The 16,746-nt window shown below is 46.5% G+C and overlaps 1 protein-coding gene across 1 annotated transcript in view; it reads right to left on the minus strand.

Moving 5' to 3' along the window:
- Window positions 1–494: 494 nt before the first annotated feature.
- Window positions 495–16,746, minus strand: part of KIF5C (kinesin family member 5C) — a 174,902-nt gene continuing 158,650 nt past the window's right edge. Inside the window, exon 26 of the mRNA XM_080668529.1 lies at window positions 495–4,257. The gene's annotated coding sequence lies outside the window, so the exon portion shown is untranslated. The remainder of the gene's footprint in view (window positions 4,258–16,746) is intronic.

Genomic DNA, 16,746 nt, shown 5'->3' on the forward strand with positions numbered 1-16,746 from the left:
CCTCGAGATCTCAGCACTGCACATTAACACTAATAATCAGTAGGTTAAACAGAAATACAAACACCCAGCCCTTCTCCAAAGATGCCAGTAATCTTTCAACATATGCAGCACTCCACTGCATTAGCTGAAGAATACCAATGCTCCAAAACATATTATTAGAATAAGTGCCCTTCTCAGGCAAGAAGAGGTTCGGCTAAGACACTGGTGTGTCTACTGAGCTTTAACTCTATCCAGCTTTAACTCAAAGTTAACACGTTTATATCAGTCACTATCGTTTGAGTGCTGAAGGGACAAGTGTCAGGTTTTCTTGGTTTTTCAATGAAAAAAAAAATTAAAACCAGATATTCAGGCTAAGCAAAAGGCAAGAAGGCCAAGGTTGACTTTGGTCATGCGCTGAATTTGAGCTCTAGCTCACTGAAATGAATTCCTCTGAAGCCAGGAAATGGCTCACACAGACACTGGCATTGGACTCAAATAAGGGGAAACAGACCAGCCAAAGTTTAAGTCAAGTTTATTTTCCACTTTTAGTATATTTCAAATTATACAACATGCAGTCTGCCAGAGTATCCATACGTCTTCATTTTAGAACCCAGAAGAAACCAAAATTTTCCATAGGCCAGGGGAGGGTTACTTCCAGATTTTTTGTTACATGTACTATATTACAGCATCGTTACTTGATAGAAACTGCATTCTTCCCTTCAAACCACCAATTTTGCCCACAATTTTTAAAATGAAAGCTACTGTACAGATACACAGAGCCCAGCAATCATACATCTGCAGTACACACTACATACTTTACAAACTAGACATGAATAATTCTACAGATGCCCTCTTCCCCTCACCTCCGCACCCAATAGAAAGTAGTTAAAACGGATACACAACCTGTCATGTACAGTCAGACTCCATAGAGCCGTGCTTCCTGGCCCTTGCCCAATACTTCTAAAAAGTCTAAGTTGAATGTTAAATGAAGCTGTTGTAGTCTATGATGGTTCCTTCAACTAAGATATGCAGGGTGAGACAATGACGTGAATGAAGTGAAACGCCCCTGCCTCGGCAATGAAAAACTTCCCCAATACGTCTCTGCGCCGCTAAGAACATGCTCTGCAAAGCGGGGACTGTAGAGAGCTTTGATTTGCTTTCAGTTCCTCCTGCAGGAAAGGAGAACCCATAGCTCCTCCATGAGTCCTGGTGACGGTGTGGTCTGGCCTTGGACAGGAGCATCAGTTTCTTGTGTGAATTTAGGGCTTCAAAATACATTAGATGCTACGTTCCAGACAGATATTCTTATTTCTCCATTTATCCCAATATTTCTATGAATCCTAATTTAATCATAAGATACTATTTCCTTTAAAATCCTTAATCTACACTTAATGTTCTCCTTACCACTCACCATTCAACAAAAGCCAACGGTACAGTGTTTAAAGAAATGATGCGTTTGTACAGAAGTCTCTCGTAAGTGACCAGAATACATTTGGCATTAATATAGTCTCCAACCATACATCTAATATAACCAACAGCATTCCTCTAAATTAACAATCCACTATCCTGCAGGTAGAGTTTATCTGTATAAACCATCTAGTATTCCCTTCAAGAATCAAAGTAAACATTCAAGAAGTAGCATGAAATATAAAATTATTTAGAGAGGAAAAGCGCACGTGCACATGTACACACACACACACACACACACACACATCCACACACCACACAAACACACCACTTATACACAAACACACACACGCTAGCAAAGAGCAGCATACAACCAATATACAACCATAGGCTTGGCCTTCAGAAGTGTGGCTTTTTACATTTAGAATCCAAGTGTAATGGGGCAATAGTCTAAAAAAATTAAAGTTGCATACATGTGGCTTTCTGAACAAGTGGCCTACAGAATATATGATCTCAAAATTAGCTTATTACACAAAGTAATATTAGGAATCCACTTGGACGTACTGTATTATCCATTCCAATAATCTACCTATTAGTTGCAGTGAGGAAAATTAGTTTCGAGGTCCTATAAAGATCAAAGCTAGGTGAACTGACTGGCTGATCAGCAACTAGCAGAAGTATCTTTAAGAGACATCAAAGCCAACTTTCTCGGTGAATAAAAGTGAAGTGAATTCTGTGAGTCCCTTGTGGAGATCAAGAAATACAGAACTACAAGTGACTGCTACTTTGAAACATGAAAGGGCCATGCAATTCTTTAGAAGTAGAAAAGGGGTACCCAGGAAAAAAATCACCTTGGAAAAAATCCAAAATAATCTATTAACAAGAGAGCCAAAAATAAATTATTGACCTTGGTTCAATTTCCAAACACAAAGTAATACAGTTGCATCATAGACAATCATGGTATGACCATTATAATTGGTAATCTTCTCAAAGACCAATGTTTTAGCGTCTAAAATCAGAGGCAAGGTTATAAATGTGGCACATGTTATCACCTGGTAAGGGCTGCAGAACCTGTCCTACAAGGACCCTTCTATCAGATTGCAAATAGCAATTGGGCAGTTTATACTGCACGAGTGCCGGCAACAACATAAGAAAATCAAACAGAAGAATTTTAAAAATGCAAAATTGTCATCTTTTTCAAATAAATACTTCAGGTAGAATTCATCCTCTTCTCTCCTTACTCCTCTTGCCCCCAATACAAAACACACACAAACAAAAAGCAACATTTAGCAAATAAATTAAATAAAGCAGCTTTGCTTTGTTAGGAAATTTTATACAAGATTTTGGAGGTCAATTCAGTCTTTAGTGCTTTCTTCTCCCTCTCTCTCTCTCTCTCTCTCTCTCTCTCTCTTTCTCTCTCTCTCTCTCTCTCTCTCTCCCTCTCCCTCTCTCTCACGCACATGCACCTTGAACAATCTTCTGTCCACACAGCCACTAGAAAGCCCAATGTCTCCCCCACACCTTTCATTCCGGGTGACAGCAGTGGGGCAGTGCCAGCTCGCTCCTTTTGGGCAGGCACAGTAGCAGGAGGACCGGTGCTTTCACCAAGTTTGGTTTGGTTGTCATGGACTTATCCTCAAATCTGTCAAAACAGTAGCAGCACAGAAGAACAACTTAATTGAATCTTTGTCATTTTCCCTGAAAACCTTACTACTTGGAAATCCATTGTTTTCATATGCACACCAGGGGGAGTTGATTCAGTTTAGATTCATGTATTTGACTATAACAACAGTTAAATATTTTTTTAAAAATCCATCCATATTGATTTCTTCTAATTCTGCCTAAGAAGATAAAACCTGTATTTGATGCCAAAAAGAGGACCCAAATAGTCAGAATGATGAGTTAAATAACTTATTCATGGCAACTTATTCATAGGCACAAAAATTTGTCCATTACTTTCTCCCCAGGGCTTCCTCTTTCAACTGCTGGAATGATCCTGGATTTCGGCAGCAATATCCCCTTGAGACTCCAGATGGCTCCCTAGAGAAAGAGGCCATCCAGATGCCACTCCAGGTGGATCAGGGCGAAGGGGGCAACCCCACTTCCACTCATCCAACTCTGCGGCATTTCCAGCACTTCTGGAGGAGATGCTCACACGGGCTGGCTGAGACTCGTCGCTGCAGGTTCAATAGCAAACAGCTCAGAGGTGAATTTTATGACTTTTCACGTTCACAGAGATGTGTTTGAGTGAACAAATTCTACATTGCTGCTGTCAGATTGTTTTTCTGCCTTGAAGAAATTTGCTTTGCATTTTAATGGATGTCATACTAAAAGGCGTACTTTACAGATCCAAAGATGTGACCAGGGTATTCAAAATGCTTCCTAGGAGTAATCTGTTTTGGAAAAGTGTTCAGAATGAAAATTTTGAACCCTATAGCAGCACTTTGTTTGTTCCCTAAAAATATAAAGTGTCTATTTTACAGGAAACCAGACAGTTTCAGCAGAGCGTGATCACCTGCCTCCACGGCACTTGGTTGTCCCCCCGCACCCCCCGAATGGCAAGTTAGGGCGTTTGCTGGACAGTACAGGGGCCACCCAGAGACTGCCCGAGGCCCGAGGCCCGAGGCGGAGTCCGCAGCAGTGGTTCCCAGGAGTGAGTGGATCTTCTGTAATCACCCCTTCAGATTTCTCAGGAAGAGAGCGATCCAAGCACACGTCTGCACACAGAACTTCTACACAGCTCAAATACCTGAAACGGGTGTACTGCAGATGGCTGGGTAAGCAAGTGGGAAAGAAAAGTGTGTAGGAGGGGGTGGGGGAGAGGAATTGATGATTAATTTCATCCTTGACATGCTACGTGGAGAGTCAGATCTGTTAAAAGAGAACGAAAGAGAGAACACAGGTGTTAGAAGACACAATGGAAATTCACTCCTCAGCAAAAAGAAAAAAAAATGTTTGTTTGTAATTCTAGACATTTCAACCAGAGATGTCTAATAGAAATACCATGCGAGCCACCTAATTTTAAATTTTCGAGTGGCCACATTAAAAAGTAAAGAGAAACAGGTAAAATTAATTTTAATAATGTAAGATTTCCTTTAACCCAACACATTCAATATATTATCCTTTCAATTGGTAAGCAGCATTCCATGTTGAGATGTTGCACATGACGATATTATTACTGAGATATTTCACAGTCCTTCTCCGAGTGTTTGCAATCCTCTGTGTAACTGACCCTTTCAGCACACCTCAGTATGGACTTGACCACATTACAGGTGCTCAGTCACGCGTGGCCAGTGGCCAGTGACTTGGACAGCACAGCCTCCTACTTACTGCTCTAGATGTAAGTGTGTAGCCCTAAAACATCCTCTTCCAAAAGTCTCTGTCTATTGAAACTACAGATATTCAGAGAAACAGGATGCACTTCCTCATTCCGGGGGGAACTCACACACCACTTCTCACCTGCCAGCACCTGGGATCCCAAAGCAGGTCAGACATAGCCCCTACCTCAGGTTCTCTGGCCAAGACAGAGGTTCCCAGTCCTGAGAGGGATGCTTCATCTGCCTGGGATGATGGTGACTCAGTGGAGCACCCCTGTGATTTCACTCCACTCGCCACCAGATAGATGCTCGTCAGGTCTCCAGGATGAAAGTCTGGGCTGGTCCTGACCCAGAGGCCAGCCCTTTGCACCAACGCCAGTGAGCTCAGCTTTCAAGAAGAAAATGAAAGATTGGCTTCCTCACTCCGGCTGGAAGCCCCAAGACTGTCTGTGATCGGTGGTTGTTAGGAGGGTTGAAAGGGGAGAGAGAGAGGGATGGGAGCCTCCTCCCTATGGGAATTACCTGGCACAGAAAATATGAGACACTAAGAAAACCCAACTGCTCTTAGGATAAGCAAGAGCAAAAGAAAATGGAAATTGTGTAGAAGGGGAAAAAGATTTAAAAAGAACCCCACAGCCTAACAAATACTGCTTTCTGTTTTTGCCTCTAAAAAGCTGATAACCAAATTTAGTGCTCAACTGTGGTAAGTATCTCAGATTCCTGCGATAATGCTCTCTTCTTCTCTAACCTTTCTCTCCTCTCTCCTGATTTATACGTTATAATAATGTAAGCAACCTCACATATTTTGTATAAATAAGCAGGAAATAAATCGTATCTAATAAAAGAGTAATATGCAAATTAACCATCACTCCACTACACCCACCAGCCACGCCCACCAGCCAATCAGGAATGAGTATGCAAATTAACCCAACAAGATGGCTGAGGCCATGGAGAGAGCAGGAGGCTTGGGTTTCCCTGGCAATGGAGGAAGCCAAGCTTTCCACACACCCTGGCTGGCCCAGGCCTCCACTCAAGGCTACAAAGTTTCAATTATAGAAGATAAATAAATCCCAGATATCAGGGCCTCTGCTTGGGTTGCCGGGGGGCATGGCCAGCCTGAAAACCACCACAGGCCCCTCGCCCAGGCCGCCCCATACCTCAAGGGAACCCCCACCCTGATCCGGGACACCCTTCAGGGAAAACCAGCTAGCCCCCACCCATGCACCAGGCCTCTATCCTATCTAATAAAAGAGTAATATGCAAATTGACCATCACTCCAACACACAAGATGGCTGCCCCCATGTGGTCAAAGATGGCTGCCACAAGATGGCCAGCAGGGGAGGGCAGTTGTGGGTAATCAGGCCAGCAGGGGAGGGCAGTTGGGAGGGACCAGGCCTGCAAGGGAGGGCAGTTGGGAGTGATCAAGCCTGCAGGGAAGGGCAGTTAGGGGTGACCAGGCCGGCAGAGGAGGGAAGTTGGGGGCGACTGGGACTGCAGGGAAGGGCAGTTGGGGGGGGACCCAGGCCGGCAGAGGAGGGCAGTTGTGGGCGATCAGGCCAGCAGGGGAGGGAAGTTGGGGGTGATCAATCGTGCAGGGGAGGGCAGTTAGGGGTGACCAGGCCTGCAGGGGAGGGCAGTTAGGGGCAATCAGGCTGGCAGGGGAGCAGTTAGGCATAAATCAGGCTGGCAGGGAAATGGTTAGGGGGTGATCAGGCTGGCAGGCAGAAGCGGTTAGGGGCAATCAGGAAGGCAGGCAGGCGAGCAGTTGGGAGCCAGCAGTCCTGGATTGTGAGAGGGATGTCCGACTGCCTGTTTAGGCCCGATCGGGCCTAAACAGGCAGTCGGACATTGCTTGAGGGGTCCCAGATTGGAGAGGGTGCAGGCTGGGCTGAGGGACACCCCCCCATGCACGAATTTCATGCACCGGGCCTCTAGTTATAAATAAGAGGAAAAATCAGGGCATGGAAAGGGATTATAAAAGCAGATAAAATTGAAGTGCATAGAGAAAAAACCTGCAAGAAATATAGAACAAAAACTGAGTAGGAAAAATAAAGCGCGCGTGCGTGCGCGCGCGCGCGCGAGAGAGAGAGATAGAGAGAGAGAGAGAGAGAGAGAGAGAGAGAGGAGAGGAGAGAGAGGGAACACAGATTCCTTTTAAGAAGATCACCTCCTCGCAGACACAGAAGACACCCGGGGAGCTTATCTGTTAAGCACTTCTCTTGCTCCAACAGTATAATCATAACGATTATAAAGCTCCCAATTAAAAGTGGTTTGAACAGCCTTGTAGGGTGATGCTCACACTGTGTTTAGAATCACAGAGAGAGGTTTTTCTTAGGGAAGAGCATCTTCAATGGCTAGCCTTTCTACTGAGATGTGTACTTGCTCATGTTAGGACCAGAAATGGGAAACCTCTGAAAGCATGGCCATAGTTGTCACTTAAATCCATTGAGCTGAAAACCAGTAGCCCAGGCATGCTTTCTGAGCACCACACTGAAAGCCCCATCTCCCCCACCACCCTCCCCGCCCACCCCGCCCAGCTCCTTTCTCCCAAACTATCCCAGAACTACTGATGGGTCCCCGGTCAGATGAGATGGTCTTCCTGTGTGCCTGGAGGCAGGGAGGTAACGAGAACATACCTTAAATTGTAGGATTATGGCTTAACGTGACGATCACAGGCAAGCCATGTTGACAGAGCCAAACGTTAGACACACAGACTCAACGGGGCGCCTCAGTAGCTGCAGCAGACCATGAAGGGGCACGGTTTCCACGAGAAGGCCTTTCATGAAACTCCCCACTCCCCACCACGTGCAAGATTCAGCACGTTGGGCTAATAGCTCAGAAGAAATGGGGGGCCACAAAGGAGCCCAACCTGCTCAGTTCAGTCACCTCCAGGAGGGCGACAGAGGACTGAGATTGTGACAGGTTGCCCAAAGGAAAACATAGGACCTCGACCGATGAAAGGCCCTTTATTAGGAAGAGGCTGCTCTTCACCCTGAGTTACAGCTCTTTAGGCAGTCTTTCCAGCGGCCCAAGGAAAACACACTCAGCTAGGATACTCCCATCTTCTCCCAACTAGCTGGATGCTCATCTCCTCAGGTAAACTTAGGAGAAAATGGATATAACTTACAAAGGTAAACGGTTAGTCCAGGGGTGGGCAAACTTTTTGACTCGAGGGCCACCATGGGTTCTTAAACTGGACCGGAGGGCCGGAACAAAAGCATGGATGGAGTGTTTGGGTGAACTAATATAAATTCAAAGTAAAGGAGCGGAGGGGAGAGCAAGAGAACCCTCCGCTCTTTCGGCTCTGCGGGCCGGATAGAACAGCCGAACGGGCCGGATCCGGCCCGCGGGCCGTAGTTTGCCCACGGCTGGGTTAGTCTCAGGGAAGGTGTTTCTGACTGTTGTTGTCACAGAGGGGCCATTACGGCAGGTGAACCCTGAGGCCATTTAAAACCCAGTTCTGCCAACTCTCTGAGATGGTTCAGATTGTCATCCACTCACATGAATGCATGCATTCATTCATTCATTCATAGCAGCATACTGGACCAAGTGACCAGAGTGGACTGTCCCTGGGTCTCTGCCAAACTAGAGATGGTGATTCAGAATGGCAACGTGTGACCAGATTTAGAAGGAAATGAAACCACCTCCTTTAGAAGAGGTGGGGAAGGCTGAAGAAAGAAGCTGATTGTATAAGGATTTTGCAAGAAGTATTTAGAGACACCCCCCCCCCCTCACCCAACTCTGGCTTTTGCAACTGCTTACAGTGGATTTACGCTTAATCCAAACAGTACATAGTCTTATCTTCTCTTCTGCCTTTCTACAATTCGATCCCACATTATAAGAATTACCGATTATACTTTCCCTATCACGACTGAATAGAAGTGGATTTATCTCACAGGAGCACTAGTGCAATCTGCTGGGAGGGAACAATTTCAGTTGCTCTGAATTTATAACTGAGAAACACGGCATCGGGAAGAATTCAAGTAGAGCAGCCCACTGCCCTGCAGATGAAACGAGGACTTCTCTCCCCGGGACCTCCTGAGGTCTCCGAATCTGCAGCACCAGACTCATGCACCGCAGTAGTGCCCCTGCAGCTACTTCTGTCCTCCCCGCACAGTCCTGCCTCCTCTATTCTCGCCAGGCCTGTCCCACAACCAAACACTGGCTCCTATTGTGGCAGGTAACTTGTGCCAGGGACTCTGAGACTTTCCCTCTTCCTTCACTCCATCTCATTCAATTCCCAGAGCAAACCTGTGAGGACAGGACTATGTGCAAAATTCTCCTGGGTCATAGTTTTCTTAGTTGTTAAATGGCCAAGAATCTTGTCTGCAGTGACAAGGCTGCGTTTTCTTCATGTAAGTCAACCAAAACAACACGGCAGCAGACAGGATGCAGAAGCAGACAGGAGCACCCAGCTGCCATTTCTTAAGCCAAATTGTAGAGATTTGTAAAACAATGCCATTCTGCTGAGTTTTTTGTTTTGGAAAATAATTATTTTTCATTAAAAATGGCATTTATGTTAACAGTAGTAACATATCAAATTTTTGGTGGTTTTTTGTTGTTGTTTGTTTGTTTTATTTCAGAGAGGAAGAAAGAGAGATAGAAACATCAGTGATGAGAGAGAATCATTGATTGGCTGCTGCCTGCAAGCCCCACACTGCAATGGAGGTCACAACCTGGGCATGTGCCCTGACTGGGAATCAAACCGTGACCTCCTGGTTTATAGGTCTACGCTCAACCACTGAGCCACGCTGGCCGGGCTAAAATTTTTGTTTTAATTTCCAATATAAAACATATCAATAGATATAACCTACAAGTATAAAAGCTCTTTGATGCCACTGATACTTTTTAAGAACAGAAAGGGTTCCAAGGCAGGAAGTTTGAGAACCACTGCATAGCAGATCAGGGGCCTCAGTCCAGGATCTGCCCCCCGACAAGCTGTGCGATCTTGACGGCTCCCTCTGCTAGTCAGGAGGCAGAAGCTAGGATGAGACTGGACTAGACAACAACGATGACGTGATGAACGTGATGCTCGCACGTTCCAGGCCTCCGTCTAAGCCAGCCGTGGGCAAACTACGGCCCGTTCGGCTGTTCTATCCGGCCCGCAGAGCCGAAAGAGCGGAGGGTTCTCTTGCTCTCCCCTCCGCTCCTTTACTTTGAATTTATATTAGTTCACACAAACACTCCATCCATGCTTTTGTTCCGGCCCTCCGGTCCAGTTTAAGAACCCATTGTGGCCCTCGAGTCAAAAAGTTTGCCCACCCCTGGAAGCTCTCTGTAGCACACAGCCACGTGTTTAGTCCTCACAGCCTCCTGTCAGTAGGCAGTGACACTGGCCGCATTTTACAGAGGACACTGAGGAACACTGAGATGAAGCAACTTGCCCAGTGTGTGGCCAAGCTGGGATGCAACCCCAGGCAGTACACCTCCAGTCCCTGAGCCCACAATCACCCCGCTGCCCTGCCTGTAGCAAAGCGGAGCCCTGTATGCAGCAAAGAGGAGCCCTGCATGCACAATCTCGTGACTCAGTCTTTAATTGCTAGGGCTGTGGCAGTAGCAAGTTGAATGGCCCAGTGGATTAGATGTAGGTTGTGTGTGACTTAAGGACACTATGGGACCTGCTGTGAATGAGACTTCTCAGCTTCACTACTTTGTTGGGCTAAATCTGAAAGCAAGTCCCTGCCTACCCTGCATATGTGCAGTGAACCCATTTCTGCTGTAAGCAGGTCACCTGGTGCATCTAATATTTATATATAATACTAGAGGCCCATTGCACGAAGAGATTCGTGCAATAGGCCTTCCTTCCTTTGGCTTCCAGCACCGGTTTTCCTCCAGCACCCAGGACCCAGGCCTTCGCTCCGGCCGGAGTCTGCCATCTTTGCTGCAGACTCAGCCGGAGTCTGCCATCTTTGTCTTTGCTGCAGACTCCGGCCAAAGTCTGCCATCTTCGCTGCAGACTCAGCCGGAGTCTGCCATCTTCATCTTCGTTTCAGACTCCGGAGTCTGCAGTCTTCGTCTTCGCTGCGGCCGGAGTGCTGCTCCTGTAGATCCCTTTGCCCCCCACCCTCCCTCTCATAGCAGGCATCCTGCCCCGCCCGACCACTCCACGCCTGGAGCAGCTGGGCGGCCGCCATCTTTGTCCTTCTAATTTGCATATTCCCTCCTGATTGGCTGGTGGGCATAGCGGAGTGATGGTCAATTTGCATGTTTCTCTTTTATTAGTGTAGATTTTTAACTTGTGATTGAGTGTCAAAACCAGGAGAAAGGTCAAGGTGAACCCTAACAACGGCACAAGATAGGTTGGATCCAGGTATCTTGAATAGAGACATGAGTAACAAGAAAAGACAGATGGTGTCAGAAAAGTGAACAGAGTGTAAGTGAGTAAGTGCCAGCTTGGGAAGCTCGGCCTGAACCTGAGGATTTACCAAAGACCAAATAGGAAGGACCTTGTTGCTCCAGCAGTCAGGCGCTTAGAGAGAACCCCATTCTGCCTGTGGAGTGGGGGTTCAGAGAAATTGGAACTATCTCAGTTCAAAGAAAGTAGAGCCAGAGGCCCAAGTGGGCTTTAGTAGTGGGTAGTGAATGTGGGGAAATGGCAGGGGGCATTCAAAGCACAGGAAATCTGAGGTTTAAAGCTAGGCTAGAAAATGTACCCTTAGAATTTCCCTCTAAGGGTACAGCTTACTGTGACAAGACTTCTTGTAGTAGAAAGTCATTTGCACATTCCCAAGTCTGGGCCAAGTGTGACAGGCTAAAGATCCCGGAGCAGCACACGGGCAACACAGGGTCCAAGATCTCAGGCCCTTGGTCACAGCTGACTGGTGGGGCAGTAAAAGCCCACAGATCTTTGCTATGTGTCTGCTTCATCCCATCATGTAAGAAGTTAAAGACATTACTTCTATTAACAAAAACGTATATCTATATGTATATAAAAGGCTAATATGCTAAGTGTCTGACCGTCCGACCTGTCACTATGATGTGCACTGACCACCAGGGGGCAGACGCTCAACTCAGGAGCTGCTGTGATGCACACTGGCCATTTACAGAGAAACAGCACCGCAGACCTGGCGCCAACAAAGCAACCCTCAGCTTCCCCCAAGTGGGACACAGGCCCCACCACCACCCAGAAGTGACAGCCCACAAAATCGCAGCTGACGCTGTCAAGACCCCATGGCACAAAATGCAGTCCACAGCCCAGCCCAATCCAGCTCGGAAACGGTGGCTGTGGGTGCGGGGTAATGACGTCACGCAGCAACACCCAGCTTCCTCTCCCTAGCAACTAGCCTCCTTGGAGTTTCTTCAGCTCAGGAACATGACTTGCTTTATAGCCAGGTGCAAACACTTTACACTTTAACCAAATGTCTGTGAAGCATTTTCCCATGCCTCATCTCATTTGATCCTCACAGAAGTCCTGGAGTAGGTGGATAGGAGACTCTTTAAAATCCTATTTTCTTTTCATTAGCTGGAAAACAGAGATTTAGAAAGCTTAGAAACTTGACTCAACTGAAAAGAAGAAATGGTGGACCTTGAAAATGACTGCAGGTTTTTTCTCACTGCGCAGAAAATAGTCAAACACTGCTGTAGTTACGTATTTTATGCTTTGTTCTCCCTGCGTGATCTACAATAATAATCTGCTTCATGTTGATATTTTCTGCTATGTTGCTGACAATTACCTGAAAAAGAAGTTGGGGTGCTTCCCTGGGCTGGAAAAAGTTTAGCTACATCAGAAAGCAGGTCTAATTAAGCAAGTTTGTCCTATACAGACAGTCCTCAGGTTACGTTGGACTCAACATAGGTTGTTTCGTAGTTACGTCGCCATCTCCCATTTATTTATTAAAAAAAGAAAGTTTCGTCATTTCGACGTATGTACATATATGCCTTATGTTTTTTTTTTATTATTTATTTACCACAAGGTCAGGAATTGTTATCTTTCTTTTAAATTTTTTTTACTGTTTCACTTCATTACTGCTGTGTATGTGCTCCATTATGAGTGACGTAGGTGCTTATGTAGGTGGGTTTCGACTTACGGAGAAAATCGCGTTACGTCGCACCGTAGGAACGGATCTCCGACCTACATAACCCAAGGACCTACTGTATAATAAAAGTGTAGTATGCTAATTGTCCCCTTGACGGGGAATTCATCCAGGAGTTTGACCAGGGGGTGGGGCTGGCTGGGGGAAGGGAGAGAGGCCCCAGCTGGCGGCGGCAGCAGCAGGCAACTGGGGGAAGGGAGGGAGGCCCTGGCTGGTAGCTGGCAGCCGCTAGGCATCCTACCGGTGCGTGAATTTTGTGCACTGAGCCTCTAGTTCTATATATATATATATATATATATATATATATATATATATATACACACACACACACACACACACACACACACACACACACATATATATATATTACTCGCACATGCACGATACATATAAAGCTCTCGCTGGTGCCAATCACACACGTGTGTTTCCATCTGTCACTGTCGATCACAAATTTGGTTGACACTTCTATTATAAAGAAAGGGCAGATAGCAATATTAAAATATTTCTTCTAATTAACTTCCTTTCAATGTGCATGAATCCATACACTGGGCCCTTAGTTCATAATAAGGGCCTGAAGCAGTGACAGCTGAAGCAGACAGAGCTACCTGTAGTGACCGTCACTGGTCCTGGGAAAGGCACACAAATCAGAGACATGGGTCACAGCGGCACACCCAGGCTCCTCTGATGGCTCTTTGTAGTCTCGCCCCCTGGGTGACCCTGCCACAAACCGCAGAAGCCCTTTTCCAGGGCTGTTTTCTGTATGCCTCAAAACATGAAAAACACCGTCTACAAATGCGAATTGCTTCTTCAAATGTCCTAGAAGAGCCCCAATGGGTCCCTTCTGACTCTACTGCTGTGATTTTACCAAATAAACGCTGATAAAAGTTTATCAAAACTTTATTAAATAGGACATGGTTTCTAGACTTAATATGTATGGTTTTAATAAAAGTGCAGTCCTCAAATCAGGCTCTTCCTCTACATCTGCACCGTGAGAGGCATCCTGGGTCTTTAGTTAATTTTACAATATTTTCACTTCTGTTTTTCTTAGCACCGAAATCTGAAGCATTACTGTGTGCTACTGCAGATGGCCCTGCCAACCGCCTTGTGGCCGCATCCTGTGCAAGCCCACACTCGCCCTCTGCTCTGCCCAAGTGGGTGCTACTCCTCACGACTTCAACTGTCTTCATGTAAAGGGGGAAGAGCTGCACCTTGTGGGAAAACGATGTGTTCCAGCCCCGGAAGGCAGAAGACCTGCAGGCATGCTCTGATTCTGCGGTGGCTTTAACAGTGAAAGGGGGTGGAAGGGTTGAGTCACGTCATGACACACGGAAGCCGTACAGGCGTGACACACACTAAAAGTCACCACACTGCACCTGGCTCTTCATGCTCAGCAGGATCATCTTTCTTTCAATTATATTAACATTGGTGATTTAGAGTTTTGATTTGTGGTTTCATTTTAATATAACTTCTAAATTTGTTTTGACTTGACAGTTGTGTAACATCTGTAAGTATAGGGAGTGTATAGTGCTTTACATTTTCAAATATTTACATGGCGTACTAGAGTAACTTAAACTCTAGGGGCTGTGTGAGAATTTTATTTTTTTAAAAGTACTCTATTTACTATTCAAGTTTGAGAAACAATGGTCCAAATATAGAAAAACCAAAAGAACACCATTCTGCCACAAAATCTTTCAGAAACAGCGGTTTCAGCAATGCCCCACTGGCGCCACCTGGTGGACACATTTGAACAAGTGCCCACTGGCTTGCTAAAGCATGGCCAGGAAAGGAAGACAACTCCAGGGCCCTCAGAACCAGGGAGCTAGACAAGTACTCAAGTGCGGCTACATTAAATGTGGGGCCTCGAATAATGCCTGACAGGCCTATCTCACACCTCTTCTCCAGCTTGCAACTCCCACCTCCCTCTCAGCTGATATCCTGGCTTACCTGCAAAAACAGAGAGCCCTTTTACCTCCCTGTGCGCCCTATCCAGCACCTTGGGTGTGTGTCACTCTGCTCTGGACCCAATACTCTGTACCTGTAATTCTCCTACATTATCCATGTCCCCTCGCAGCTGGATCAACACCATCCACATACAGATAAGCTGTAATAGCTCCCATCTTAAAAAAGAAATGCAAACCCCTTCTTAACCCCATATCCTCCATTCCTATGCCCATTCAAATAAAACTTGCCTGGCCAGCATGGCTCAGTGGTTGAGCATTGACCTATGAACCAGGAGGTCCTGGTAGGATTCTAGGTCAGAGCACATGCCGGAATTTCGGGCTCAATCCTCAGTGTGGGATGTGAAGGAGGCAGCTGATCAATGATTCTCATCACTATGCTTCTCTCTCTCCCTTCCTCTCTGAAATCAACAAAAATATATTTTAGAAAATGAAAAGTAAAACTTGAAGCTGGTGCAGTTGCTGACTGGACTCCCCACCACCCCCCTCTGTAGTCCAAGCTAATTGGGCCACATCCCCCTCTGCTGAGTAGCTCAAGGTCACCTCCCTCTGACTTTCACCAACTATCCAGTCTCTGTCATCATCTTCCTCCAGCTCTGAGCAGCCTTTGACATACCTGACCACCTTTTCCTAAAAACTGGGTGTCCACTTGACCTCACATTCTCCTTCTCTGACCCCTTTGGCAGTGCCACCTACCTTTTCCCACAGGTCCCCGGGTCCTAACTCCCCCAGCCCTCTGTCTCTGTCTCTGTCCACGCTTCCTCCAAGTTACCTCCCCCAGACCCACTGCCTTACACACAATCTCCACCACCTCAACCCTGACTTTTCTCCTCAGCTGCAGACTCACCAACCCAACAGCCTACTCAACACACCCATGTAGACGGTGAGCTGGGTTGATGTCTAAGAGGCATCTCCTAATCAGGATGATAAAAGCCAAACTTTCAGTTTTTCCACAAAAACTGCTGATCACCCAATTTCCCCAGTCATGCTAAAGGTAACATTTACCTGGTTGCTAGGGCCCAAACCTAGGAGCCACCTTTGAGTTCCACCATACAGCCCTCTCCCCACCCGCCTCAGCTCTCACACTCGGGCTGACTCTAAGCACTTGCTGCCACCACATCGGTTCAATGCTACCCCTTCCAAGTGGACAGCAGCAACAGCCACTAGGAAAGCCCCTGCTCTTACTCTCAGGCCCCCATCCTTTCTCTGAAGCCCTGCCCATGGTGGCCCTTTCCTATCATGAACCAGGTCCCACCATTTCCATCCTAAAGCCCCACACACCTAGGAAAGCCCCTGCTCTTACTCTCAGGCCCCCATCCTTTCTCTGAAGCCCTGCCCATGGTGGCCCTTTCCTATCATGAACCAGGTCCCACCATTTCCATCCTAAAGCCCCACACACCTAGATTCCACTCTAAACTGCTCACCGGAGCCTCAAAGCCTCATTTATCCAGTCCCCACCTCCCTTCCCAACAGCCCAAATTAAGATGGTCTCCACTGTTCTCTGGGCTTTAGCTCGATCAGCCTTCCTTGGCTCCTGATATGCCAGTATCTCCCACCTTCCACGGGTGTCTGTGTCACTCTGCCCCAGGCCACTAGGTGGCTGGCTTTTCATCATTCAGTTCTCAGCTCAAATGTCGGCCCCTCTTTCTTTTTCTTTTTTTTTTTCAAAATTTTATTAAGGTATTATATGTGTACATATCTTACCATTGCCCCCCCACCCCACTCCCATACATGCCCTCACCCCCAATGTTTTGCATCCGTTGGTTACTCTTATATGCACATAAGCATCCTCCATCTCTATTCTATTACCCTGTTCTTTATTTTCTTCAGTGCAATAACCACTATTTGAAGTTACGTTGTTTGTGTGCTGTGTCTCCCCAAACAAGCATATCACTACACATGCACAGAGTCCTCTGTGTCTCACTCACTGTTAAACCAAGAACAGAGCAGGCTCTCTATGCCTATTCCCATTCTTTGGATAAGGAAACAGAGGCTGAAAAAAAATCAGCCTCAATGTCACGTAGGAGTAAAGTCAAGGCCAGGCTTGGAACC

Source organism: Plecotus auritus (genome assembly GCF_963455305.1).
Source record: "Plecotus auritus genome assembly, chromosome: 5".
In the NCBI taxonomy this organism is placed as follows: Eukaryota; Metazoa; Chordata; class Mammalia; order Chiroptera; family Vespertilionidae; genus Plecotus; species Plecotus auritus.